This window comes from Corapipo altera, unplaced genomic scaffold, assembly GCF_003945725.1.
Source record: "Corapipo altera isolate COAL_440 unplaced genomic scaffold, ASM394572v1 56, whole genome shotgun sequence".
Taxonomy (NCBI): Eukaryota; Metazoa; Chordata; class Aves; order Passeriformes; family Pipridae; genus Corapipo; species Corapipo altera.
The window spans coordinates 10,389,189-10,402,446 of record NW_020884896.1 but is presented as its reverse complement, the minus strand read 5'-3'; the positions used below and the strand labels follow the sequence as shown (position 1 = coordinate 10,402,446).

At 43.9% G+C, this 13,258-nt stretch overlaps 1 protein-coding gene across 1 annotated transcript in view; it reads right to left on the bottom strand.

Moving 5' to 3' along the window:
- The window catches only part of TCF7L2 (transcription factor 7 like 2), a 128,881-nt gene extending 116,716 nt beyond the window's left edge, over nucleotides 1–12,165 (bottom strand). Inside the window, exon 1 of the mRNA XM_027647871.1 lies at nucleotides 12,017–12,165. The gene's annotated coding sequence lies outside the window, so the exon portion shown is untranslated. The remainder of the gene's footprint in view (nucleotides 1–12,016) is intronic.
- Nucleotides 12,166–13,258: the final 1,093 nt, after the last annotated feature.

The following is a 13,258-nucleotide window of genomic DNA, read 5'->3' as shown; positions in this document are numbered from 1 at the left end:
GTTTAAGGTGACGAGCCTGACTCAAGGCCTCCTCATCCAAGAATTGTCATGCCTGTAACACAATATTGATGTGGTGGCTTATAATTCTTACTTTACATAAAAGCTTCATTGTGTGCCAAATTCAATCTCCACAGGCTACCTGAGCCACAGATTTTTACAAGTCTACATTTCAGCGCTGCAAGTCTACAATACACATAATTTTCAATTATGTTAGGGCAGAACAGGATCACTGCCTATATAACATTACTGGTTGGAGGAAATGAGACTCAGCCCTACTGCCGAGAGAGCTAACTGGATCCAGATGGCGGGCTGAGCGCAGCAGCCGTCCGAGGGAGCGATGTCGCAGCAGCCGCCCCCCCCTTCCCCAACTCTCTCTTTCACAGTCCAGGGAGATGCCAAGCCATTGCTGGGGCTGGGAGCTGCAACAGGAGGATGCTTGGGCAGGGGGGGAGTTGGGGAGCGTGAGGGAAGAGGGGGAAGAGACGTGATTGCTTTCACAGGTTTACTACTGTAGTCTTACGTTACAATATTCTTATTAAAAAGGAGAAAAATTAAAGTCCTGTTACAGCGGAGAGGTAAATCCTTTCCTTCCTCAAGCAACTAAATAGCAGGAAATCCTTTTCTCTTGGCCCTAAATGCAGATTTGAGCCAGACGGTTCCTCTGATTTGCAAGGAGTCCACAAAAATCCAAAGCTGACTTTCTCAGCCTTCTGACACTGCTTTTACATTCCTGCACCAGGGGAGAAGGGTAGGAGGGAGGGAAGTTCCCACCATCCTGCTCTTGCAAATGCTGGACACCCACTTACTCCTCTCCTGCTTCTTGTGTCTCAGTGTGGAAATTAGGTCTTGCCTGTACAAACATTGAACTTTTCAACAAATCAACTCTAACAAATCTGTGCAAATTATTTCAGAGCCAAACTGTTGAAATGGGTTCTGCTGGCCTGCTTTTAACATTTTTTTAAAATAATGTCATCCTGGTGCAAGTATTTTATTCCCTATTTAACAATATGATCTGATGGGGATCATTAGCATGTGTGTGTTTAAAAAAAAAAAAAAAGTTTTATGGCAAGTCTCAGAGAGCTTAAGCAAAATAATTGTTAAGCTCCAGGCCTCCACACAAGAATTAAAACAAGTATGGGGTGAGCATACTTGAGAGAAACCAAAGCTTTTAAAAAGGCTGTTAAATTGTCAGCACAAGGGAAAAAGCAAATGATTTGAATGGCCCAGATTTTTCTCCGTAAAAGGGAACTAAAAATCCAAAAACCTCCCTATCCTCCATACATCACATCCACACCTCCCATCCACAACCAGGGGTTCTGCAAAGCACAGACCCACCAGGAGCAGTTCTGCATGCCCACTCCCCCCAAACACCACCCAAAGCAGTCACCTTCCTGAGCACCGGCTAGGCAAACAAACATCTTTCCCAAGATTTCACAGCAGAGTTGGTCAAAAGCAGCTAAACTTCATATCCAGGCTACAGGAGTTTGGTGGAAACCCACTCAGGGTCAGCAGCTGCTCCGCATGCCGAGGCTGAGCTTGCAGCCGCGAGGCCACGATGGAAAGGATGGCACTGAGCTCACAGGTGTTTCCTGCACCAGTGTCCAACCCGGACCTTTCCCCTTGTCACGCTATTGTTTTCACCGCTAGAATGCCCTCAAAGTGATGTTCTACAGCATATAAATACATAAACGCAACAAGAAAAAAAAAAAGCCATATTTTTAACAGAGGGAAAGCTACACAACACTTTCCAGCTCAGGTTTCCTGCAGTTGGCGCTTATTAGCTCCCAGGAACTGAAACTAGGAGCAGGACTCCTGGAATCAACTGCATGCCATGGGCCTCCAGTATCTCCCCTAGCCATGGGACCACACCTCCACCTTCAGAGTCTGTGCTTTCTCCCTGGATCTCAAATACAAACATTCCCAATCCTAGTTTTGCTGTTAGTCTCTCCCTTGGCCAGCACTGCAGAATCACATGGAAGTACACACCTGGACTTCAACTTGAAGCTCAGGAATTTCTCTGGTATTTAGTTAGCAGTAATTCTGGGAGGGAGCATCTAGACAAACTTGAACCAGAGATAATCCAGTAGCAACACAGGAGACCACAATGCCGAGGGGAGGGCTGATATTTACAGGGAAGCCAATAGGAAGAAAGACAGGACTTAACAAGACCATAACTGCTGTCTGTGGACAAGAAAAATAGCTGCAAGAGGATACCCATGTTCGTACCTACAAAGAAAGGCCTGTAACCTACTAGTGTTCCCACTTAAGCCTCTGAAAATTTAAATGTAGACCCTCAGTTTCTGCTCTGTTGTTTAATTTAACTCAACCCCTTATTTTTGGTCTTCAGTTATCACCTTGTTTGCAGAGGTGTACCATGTGAGAGCAAAAATCCTAGGGATTTATTTTAAATATCTGAAGGAGTTGCCGACGGAACTTTAAAAGGGTCTCCTATTTCTTTCAGATCTGCAATGTCTGTAATTTTTTGTACGAGAAGTAATAGACACCACCCATGATGTTCAGCCCTTCTACAGAATATGTAATGCACGATGATGAGGCACAGGGGAGTTGCTCAAAATGAAAGCAATGAGGCTGATTTCAAGGAGACTGATCCTTTCCTCACAAAAGACTTCCCCACAGCACTCAAGAAATTAAAGCACAGCACTGTAAAACCCGGAAGTATTTAGCACATATATATTTATTACCACTTTATTTTTTGACTAACATCATCCTTTAAAACAACTGCAACACCGCAAAAATAAATTATTAAATAAAATACATAAATAGGAGAAAAGTGGAACAAAACCCAGGAACTGATGAACCTGCACAGACACATGCACATAGGGCATTAAGTTCTCTTCCCAATTTAAAATGTCCTTTAATCACCAGAACTAGTATCAGCCAAATTATCTTTTGATATGCTCCTGAACAAGACACTTGTAGTGCCTTGAATTTCCCCATTATTGATAATTCGAGTGAACTCGTCTCCTTCCTTTCCAGTAATACACAAGGGTTCCTGACAAAAGGAATGTGTTGCCCATTTCAATAGTTTGCCTGTGCCTTTGTCACACTGGTAGGGCAGAAAAAAGGAGATGTCAAGTTCACGGGCTGAAAGTTACTGAAATGTGTTAGCAATTAAACAGTTCAAGATTATCTCCAAGGAGGGATGCCTGAAAGCAGAAACCCAGGGAATCTGGAACTGCTTCACTGAAGGCACAGAGCAACCTAAGGCAATGGGCAAAAAGTATGCCCATTTTGGGGTGGAATAAGGCACAAATCAACAGTTTGAGCCCCACTGGCACATCATCACCTGCAGTTCCCTCCTGGGTGAGCAGTCAGACCAACTAGAGATGGGGGAACATCCCAGAAGCACCAGATCCGTTGCTTTCTCCTGACCTAATCCGCAGGCTCTGTGCCCTCACAGTGTGCACAGCCCTTCTCCCGCATCCCAGACGATATGCAGTATAACAGCTATATCCCATTACTATTGCCACACATCACCTCTACATACACAGGTTTTCTGTACACAGTGATAAGGGTGTAGAGGAGGCTGCTCAGGGAAAGAGTTAAAGAGAATAGCCAGAAGCTTCCTTAAAAATTATTGCCTATGAAAGTTCAAGCAAATTCAGATAATTATTTGCTCATTCTGACATGGATGAAAAGCATTCTTGCCATCAGTTGTACTGAAATAGCAAAGTAAAACAAGTTTTTTGCTTCTAATGAAGGCAAAGTTGGTAGGCTACAGTTAATTCTAGGATACTGACACCAAGCATGAAGAAGCAAAGTAACAGCTAATCAGCTACTGTAGGAATTTAAAATAATTTTTTTAGCTTTACAAGAGGAAGAATGTTCATGTGACATAAAAGTACAGCATTACTTTCTGCAGTTCTCATGGTATCTCTGCAAAATAACTGCATGCAGTATTTCTCAATCTTGGGTGGAGCTTGGGAAAGCACCATTACTTTTTTCACATTTAATCTGAAAGACCCCACAAGTCCTCCCTCTACAAATCAGCAGGCTGGCTGAGGACTATCTGGATGCCTACAAAGTGCTGTTCCAAAAAAACACGCACAAATAAAAGCATAATTTCAGTTGAGGAACAAGTGAACAACCTACTTACTTAAAGCCAGAAAAAAAACTAACTTCATCTTTAAGCTTTTTCCAGATTTTCTTTGCAACCTATTCTGCTGCACTCAAGCATAGAGTTTCCATTAGATAAAGAATGGTACAGTCATGAAATCTCAAGGAAGTCTTTCTGTAGATACATCTAGCTTAGACTCAATGAAGTTAAACCAGCCTCCAAGACTCACCAAACAATTTGATGTACAGACACACATTTAATTTCTCATCCTGGCAATCTCCCAGAGAGTGAAAGAACAACTGGTAACCAGTGTTTGCATGAAGTCCAAGAATGCATTTTATGGTCTATAAAATATAATTCCTTTCCTCCCCATTAAATAAAGACAGTAAAGATATCTGACAGCATGTTAGAGACAGATCATGGCACTGAACTACCTCCATTGTAACAGAAGGGCTGCTCCAGGAGAACCTTGCCTCCTTTAAAACTTTGCCACTCTGGTAAGAGCATAAGTCCATTTGTAAAGAAGGGGCTTTAACTTTGGGTTTTGAAACTACCTTTTAGGGTTTTTTTTCCTAAGGAAAAACAAAACAAAACCAAACCAAACAAACAAAACACCCATCAAAATAACAGTGCTCAGTGGTCATCCAGCCTGGTTCTGCTTTAATATTGCAGAACATGTCTGCCCTGTCCTGCTCCCCTCTCACTGCACCACATGGATCTGTAGCACAGGACGGCACGCTGGTGTAAAGGAGTAAAAGAGGTCCTCCAAACCCTTTCCCATCTTTCCCTTGCCTCCACCATGTGGAGTTTGAAACAGAAGTTACATGTTTCCTAATTATGGGAAGAATCAACTAGACTTCTTCAGTACCCTGGTAGTGATGCCCACCAGGAAAGTCATGTCTACATGACCAGGATGCTGAATGACTGCTGAACTGGTACCACCTTCCACTGCACATATGTGCACGAAGGAAGAAAAGCCAAACGTGAAGAGCAACTTATGCAACTCTGTCCTGGATCCATCACAGAATCACAGAATGATTTGTGTTGGAAGGGACCTCGAAGATCATCTTGTTCCAACCCCCCTACTATGGGCAGGGACACTTTCCACTAGACCAGGTTGCTCCAAGGCCCACCCACCTTGGCCTTGAACACTTCCAGGGATGGGCATCCACAGCTTCTCTGGGCAACCTGTGCAAGTGCCTCACCACACTCACAAGGGGGGCAGAGGGGTGTTTCTTCACTTTGATCCAAATCCTCATCTCAGGTCTTGTGAAGTACCTGTGAATGAGTGCTACAGGTGGGTGGGATCCCTGGATAAAGGTGCTACAGGAGAATTTAGCAGTTTGCTTGTTACTGTAATGTGGCCTAACAGAGTTTTACTGAAAGAGTTGTATTTTCTCCCACTCTTGGGTAAGTGAAACTCATGACTCTAATCACTACCACAAAAATTCCTGTCGATGTAGCAATTCTGGGTGAACTGCTGGGAGCCACTCTATAGTAAACCCAGCAAATTTCATACCAAATTTCCTGTCGCCTCCCTTGTGGTTTCCATGTGTGATTGGGCCTTCAGTGCAACAAGAGGTAACTGCAGAATAGATGGCTCCAAGGGTTTCAGGCCCTCATGAAAACCAAGAACTTGCAAAATTCTCTTTCCCTAGGGGTGGTAAGTTTTGTCTATTCAAAAAAAAAAAAAGTTAACTCAAAAATGTAACCTTAAGGAAAGAGTACTAGAGATAAGACTGGAACCAGCAATATTCTGACCTCCTAGGAGTAACTGGGAAGGTTGCTGTTGAGGTTATTCTGTTTTTCAGAAAGCCTGCCTTGGGAAAAAACAAAAAAACAAACTACACAAACAAACAAAAAATTCAACCAAAACCAAAACAAACAAACAAACAAAAAACCACAAACCCAACTTTCCACTGCATCATATCCTGGTCCACATTTCTTGCCATAATCTTTTAGCTCAGATGTGTGGAGATGACTTTGAAAGATGTAAAAAAAGAGAGTCCCCTCAGTTAATTGTGCTGGCTGAGAAACAAAACTTGTGGGCTGGGGTAGGATTTGTATCAGACTGACCTTCTGTGAGACCAGCTACTCCTCTGAATAAAACCCTCAGCCAGAATCCTCCTGCCACTCAAGTATCATCTTGCTGTAACAAATTACTCCTAGCCCAGGATTACGGCTCTTTCCAAATCCCTCCTAGAGAGTTAGGAAAGAAACGTTCAGCACCAGTTGTTTTCCCTGTCAATAATACTCCTTTTTGCTTCTCTGACGGTGCTAGTCCATGGGGACTGCAAGAGTGCTTGCACCCATTTTGTTTCCAAACACAAGCTGGATGTCTCAGTTGTCCATCAGAAGAGGAAAAGATGAAGGCTTGCCTTCAGATATCTATGGAAAAGACATCCCATCTGGCCACAGGAAAGCTGACTCCTGGCTAAAAAGGAAGAATTATATTTAGGTGGAGGACTAAGTGAATCATTTGGGATGAAAGCAAAACTAAACAAATGAAGTATTCACTAAATCTGTGCTGTCACCTCTTGTTCCTGGGCAGCCACACCATGTATTTATTTTCTGGTTTCCTCTAGCACCACCAAAACAATGCAATATGCATTTATGGTATTTAAATGAAGCATTTTAAAAATATCCTTAGTTGACTCATCAGCCACACAAACTCTTCCTCAAAAACAGATAAAATGTTTTTTCTTAAAGGAGATGCAGACAGAAAAGATGCTAAAACAAACTGATACCATTATGCATTATTTTCCCCTGATTTAAAGGGCACCCCAATAAGTCCAACTCCTGTAAAATCCAAATAAAGTGCGGCAAGCCTCCATTGAGTTTTCAAGTAACAACAGGCTGTGCATCAAATGTAAGCAACTTTTGTTGAACAGGCATACTTTGCAGACTTAAGATGCACAAAATATACTACTAGAAGTAGTGGGGGTTTTCTTGTTCAGAGAGGTAAATTCTTCTCAGTCAAAAATCTATATTGCCATATCCACTCCCTGACCTAAAAACACTTGAAACAAAAGTCAAACAGCACAATGCACTAACACAACCTAATCCTTTCAGTTTTAACAACTTGTAAAAAAAACCAAAACAAAACCAAAAAAAAAAAAAAAACACAGAAAACCACTTTTTTTTAGAACAGCAACTCAAAATCATACACTGCTCCATGTATCTATAGGAAGAGAAAAAAAAAAAAAGATTTTTTGCTGCACAGGAAAAATACAACATGCATGAGCCTGCATTTTTCTTCTCCAAGTGTGGGTGGAAGAGAAGCAGAAAAAAAAAAATTGAAATTTTAAAACAATCTTTGTAGAAACACTGGCTGGGAGGGGGCCTCTGTCCCAGGGAGAAGGGCACCAGCAGCTCTGCAATAGCTCATGTCCTGGAGGGACTCTGCCCCATGTGCCAAATTCTTGTGGTTATGGAAGAGGTTTGTTTTGGAGAGGTGAGGGTTGCTTTGCTGCTCCATCCGGCTGCGAACACCCAACTCATGGCCGCGGGGAGCGGAGCCCGCAGACACCACACGCCCGCCCTCCCAGATCTGCATTTGTCACACTTTCATGCCACAGCCCCAAAGTTAAAACAAAGGAGTCATCAGAGCAGCCCTGAGCGTATAAATCTGCAAAGAGCTGAAAATGTTGCTCTTGTTGCTAAATATAGTGCAGGCATTTTGAACTGGCTGGTCCACAAGGCAACTTTTATATTTATTTATTTAAAGGACCAAGGTTTGGAAACACAGAGTGTTTTTGAAGCCTGTTCATGTACGTATGTTCACTCTCAATATTAACATGCAAAAGAAAATTAAAATAACTTGGCAAACAGAAAACAAGAAAAACAACTTCTACATAAAGGAATCACAAAGCTGAGCAGAAAGACATATTTGACTTTGTAATGGGAGCAAAATCTCCTCCAAGGATGGTAAATCAAGTTCATACAGAGTTAAACACAGAATAGCTTCAACCCCACACTCTGATACAATTAGCAAATGCCCTTCTCCCTGTGGGAGCTCTCCCCAGAATGGGGCACATTCCTGATAAGCCATGGAGAGGGAGGATGCAGAGAGTAGGGCTGCCCAGAAGAGGGGATGAGAGGGGTAGCCCCCTTAGCGAGGAAATGCCTGCAAAAGCCCACACTTCCTAGCAGAAGAGGGATGCAGGATGCATAGTCACCCTCCTGGAGTCAGCACAGGGATGCTAAATCCTGGGAAGCTGGGCACCAGCTCACACTGTGCCTTTGCAGCTGGGGCTGCAGCAAGCCAGTGCAGGAGGAGAGGGTAGAATTCCTCAGGAAGCGCTCTGGGATGGCAGCCCAGCCCCAAACCACCCAGGAATCACTGCAATGGAGCAGTCACCTATGGGATGCCCTATGGGATGCTCTCTGAAAGCCAAGGGCCAACCCAGGAGCTCGGGCAGCAGCTCACACACCAAGGGGACAGGGTGGTCCCCACAGAATCTCAGGACAAGGACCAGGGCACACATCAGTCCCTCATGGTCCCATAGGGAGAGCCACAGTCAAACTGACAACACCGGAGCCTTCATACACCTCTGCCAAGTGCCCTGGACCCACAAGTGCCAAATAAATATTTTAGTTTCAGCCTTACCTGCAACTGATAAAAAAACCCAGTAGCTATTCGAGGTTTGTTACAGCTGTACAGCCGTCTTAAAAAAAAAAAAAAAGGATAAAAAAAAAAGGCTTTTTCTTAGCAGGGCGGGGGGTGGGAAGGGGCTGCATCGACAGCTCCAGTAGCCAGAGGCACTTTGCAAGGAGGAAAGTAAAACTCACGATGTGGGCAGGCCTCAGGTTTCTGAGCCTCAGGGCACATCCAAGAGACACAGTGTATTTACTGAACAGCCAGGAAAGCAAAGGCTCCAGTCTTACAACATTTTATAATCTTATTGTGGACACTTATATTTTATAAGTACTTGAGGTTGAAGAGAGCGGGGCGGGGAGGGACACAAGAAGCCATGTTAGCTGTCTGGTGGGGTTGTGAGAGGTGGGTTTGTTTTTTAAAGATGAAGTAGGATGACTCCATAAGAGGGTAATTATAAACGAAGCGAGTAAGGATCAATGAGCTCCCTTTCATAGCAATCGCTTATTTATTTATTTTAAAAATCACGACACAGCATTTCTGTTCTATTTCCAAGTCAAATTTGTCCTAGGTGGAATCAAGAGGAAGAAAAACCAGGTTCCTAAACAGATTTTTGAGAGCATTAATAGGCTGGAGAGCACCTGCGCAGGACAGTAAGTTGAAGTCAGCGTTTCTGCATGCTGCACAGCCAACCCGATAACCTCAGGAGGGAACTTTCATCTCGACAGACCTGCACACAAGAGGTCATTACAGTGCACCCTGCTCCCACTAAGGAGCTTACCTCTCACACGTAACATCAGGCTTATTAAGAGATGCGCGATGATACAACAGCCGCTAATCTACTGAAAATTATTATTCCTTTCCTCCTGCCCCTGCCTCCCCCACAAGTAACACAGGGATTTGCAACATACTGGTCTGTAGGATGTTACCTGAAGGGCAGAGGGAATTCTAACTGCCCTGCTCTCCCCATTCCCTGGGTGATCCCTCATGTGGAGGATTTCCAGTGGGGGTTATCAGGGATAGCCCAAGTACTGTAGAAAAATTCCTCTGACTGGGTATGGGTTTAGTCAGAATAGTAAGCTGCACTTTAAAAAAAAAAAAATGGAGAGAATTATTTCTTTAACGAGTAGGAGAACAGAGAAAGAAAAATAACTACATGCAATCATCTACCACCTCTTCCGTTGGTCCAGGAAAAGAGTGGCAACTCCTGCAAGACCTGCTTCAGGCTGTCATTCTGTGTAGCTGGATGTTTTGCCATTGCTTCTGAATGATAATTGGCTCAAAAATTAACACGCCTCAGTGTCCCTGTAGAAAGAGCCCTGTGGTCTCATCCAGTGGGGTCATTACCCGCCCGAGCATTCCACATTTCCTCGAGAGGGCACAAATGGTCTGAACTCCCATACACTTCAGAGCATTTAATTCACTCAACAGGGCAAAGTATTCAGGTCAGGATTTTTCCAAGAAGCCATAAGGACCTGGGTGCCTGACTGGCTTTGCTCCTTTGTGAATCCTATCCCTTGCACTGCTGAGTGACTTAAGATCCACACTGATGTTCTGTTCCAAGGGTCAAAACTTTGCAAATAATATAGTGACTTACACTTTTTTTATTTTATAAGCAAATTTAGAGAAACTTGAGTCATATCAAAGAGTGCTTTTACTCTTAAAGTAATTTTAAACCTCCTCTCTCAGTTTATTAAGGCCATTAACTTTTCTCCTTGTCTGAGTCCCCTATTTTGTTCCAGGATGAAGAATAATACTTCTTTGTCTGGGGACTGATGGTACCCATGGCACATCTCTCTCACACAAATGTGTTTGAAAAAAACCAGAGTCCTTTGGTTTTACTTTACTATGGAATCAATCATTCCACATACATACACACCAAAATACACAGTAGACAAACCCATATCCCATCAGTCCTGCATAATGATGCTTTAAACCTGTAAATATAATACATCAGGCCAATTCATCCTCAAATGTCAAGAAGCTCAGCAAAGTTGCTGGAGTTTTCAGTTGTTTGTCCCTTAGAAACTCTGATTCCAATGTGATTACCACCAAGGCCAAATTAGTAACTACTTGTGACTATCCTGTGCTGTACCTCATATCCCAAGTCATGCAGAAAAGGGCTTGGCTGTGCACCATTGTGCAAAATCATACAAAATTCCCCACCTTATTGAAGTGCATACAGAAGGGACGAAAAAAATCAAAGCAACTCCCCCAGATACACAGAGAATAGTGGCCACCAAAACAGCAGAAAATGGCAATGGAAAAATAGAGCATCCATTCACCCACACATCAGGAGCATTACAAACAGAAGTGGGAAGGGAATAAAAAAAAATCTGGGGAAGTCCATACTATCCACTGTATGCTTGGGCAGGGAGTGTTTAGAGATTTAATTTTTTTATTGTTATTAAAAGAAGGGGGAAGGTAATTGTTTGCCAAGAGACTTCAGCTTAATCATTTTGAAAATGGAGAAAACCCAGAAATGACCAAGTGAGACAGCTGCAGGACAGAGCTGCAAGAGCGTGGATGTGGCCACTGCCAGTGCTGGTACCACCAAGTAACAGCCCCCAGCCAGCCATTCCACTCCCATCCCCATGCAGGAGGAATTAAAGAAAAAACCTAACAAAATAAAATGCCAAGCCTGCCCTTCAGCAGGGCCTGGATTAATTGTGAATGCAAATGAAGCCCTTCTGCAGCACCAGGGTCCATTTCCAGGGAAATGTGTGCACCCGCCTCTGTTTACTCCGGCTCCAGCAATGCAGCACAACCTTCAGTCAAGCTATTAACTTGAACGTTGAACTTCACAGCACTGGCTGTCTTTCTCAGCCATTCTTTTGATGTTACCTCCAAAGCAAAAGATCAAAGACTTTGAGTGTGGTGAGGGGAAGTCCCAGGCTCTTAGCCTACCAGCCTGTGATATATGTTAAAATCCTGGCCAAAAGAGAGAGAGAAGGGAAAAAGAAAGGAAAAGCTAGCGAAGAAAGCATTCTAGCAGAGCAGTGACACAAGGAAGCAGCACAGCAAAATCCACATGCCCAGGTTCATGACCCCTGAAATGGGGCTTGTTTCTCTGCCCCATGCTTTCTGGTAGTGTTGGGTTTCTCCCTAAAACCTGCAGCCCCCAACATCCCTCTGCCACAAAGCCACACCTTGCATACTGCCCAGGAGACAGTAGACACATGCCAGCAGCACATTTCCAGCGAGAAAAGCATCCCTGGCTGGTACACTGTGCCAACCCACGAGCTCTGTGGGCTGGGGAGGGGCAACACAGGATCAGGGCTCTGCGAGGCACTGAATTTCCATGTCCGCCACAGGCTCCCAGGCCATCCTGAATGAGTCACACAAAAATAAACCCTTCGCCTCAGCCTTCCTGCTTGTAAAACGCGGATAGTGTTGCCCTGCCAGGATAACAGTCTATTCTTCCTTGTGGGGCCCCGAGAGGCGGTGGTGCTAAAGGCCGTGCTGCTATCTGCAGGGGTCCAAGTCCACACACCCCCTCACGTGTCACCACACCCCGGGCAGGAGGGGAAGCCCACAGCCACAGGGACAGGCAGCTCCCCCATCCCAAAGAAGGTGCTGCATGGCAGCAAGGTGGTTTCTGTCGCAGCTCACCACTGTAACGTTAGAGCAAATCTGGATGCCTTTGGGAAGGCTGGTCCTGCAGGAAAACATCTGGAAACTAACCACTTTTCCCCATCTCTCAGCCTGATTTTGTTTGTTTGTTTGCTGGGGGTTTGGGGTTTTTCTTTTGCGGTTTTTTTAGTTGGTTTTTTTTTTGTTTGGTTGGGTTTTTGTGTTTGGGTTTTTTTGGTGGTTTTTTTTGTTTGGGGGGGGGGGTTTTGTTATTATTTTTATTTTAGCCATGTGTTTAGAATGGGATAGGAAGGGGGATATCTTTTCTCATGTATATATAATTTTTTTATTTTAAGATTCTGTTCAATCATTTTCCCCTTCCTGAGCCTTTTTTGGGGGGGGTTTATTTATATTCCAATAATACACAACAGCATTCCAGATTTAGATGGTGACACTTGGTTGACACGGTCAAAAGTGATCCAGTGCAGCCTGTCTGCCAAACCAAGCCTCTCATCCATCAGCCGAAGTCCTTTTACCGCAGGGTCATGAAGGAATCAGGGACTGTTTTTCATTCCTTTCTACCAATGTCCCTCCTAACTCTAGAAACCAAAACCTTCTTATGCTTGTCAGCTCCTCCTCTTCCCCACCCCCATGAATTCAGCTCTTGGCATTCACCAGCATAAAAAGCCATGGGATTCAAAACAGAAATTCTTCAAAACAGAATTCATGGCATTAAGCAGTAAGTAGGATATTCTGATTTTATTGTACTTTACTTACTCCTACTTAGCTCTAATCCTCACTCCCTAGACAGGGGCTCGCTCTCGCTGTCAGCGAAGTCGATAGGAATTTGGTTATTGACTTCAATAGAAGTGGGATCAGATCCTCACATCTGTTGCACAGGGCAAGCAATACACAGAGCAAAAAGAAAAATAGGTGGGGAGAGAAAAATAAAGTGGGAAAAAAAGAGAGAGAACACTGAATTGTGAAATGATAAATGAGCTGGAAGTTAC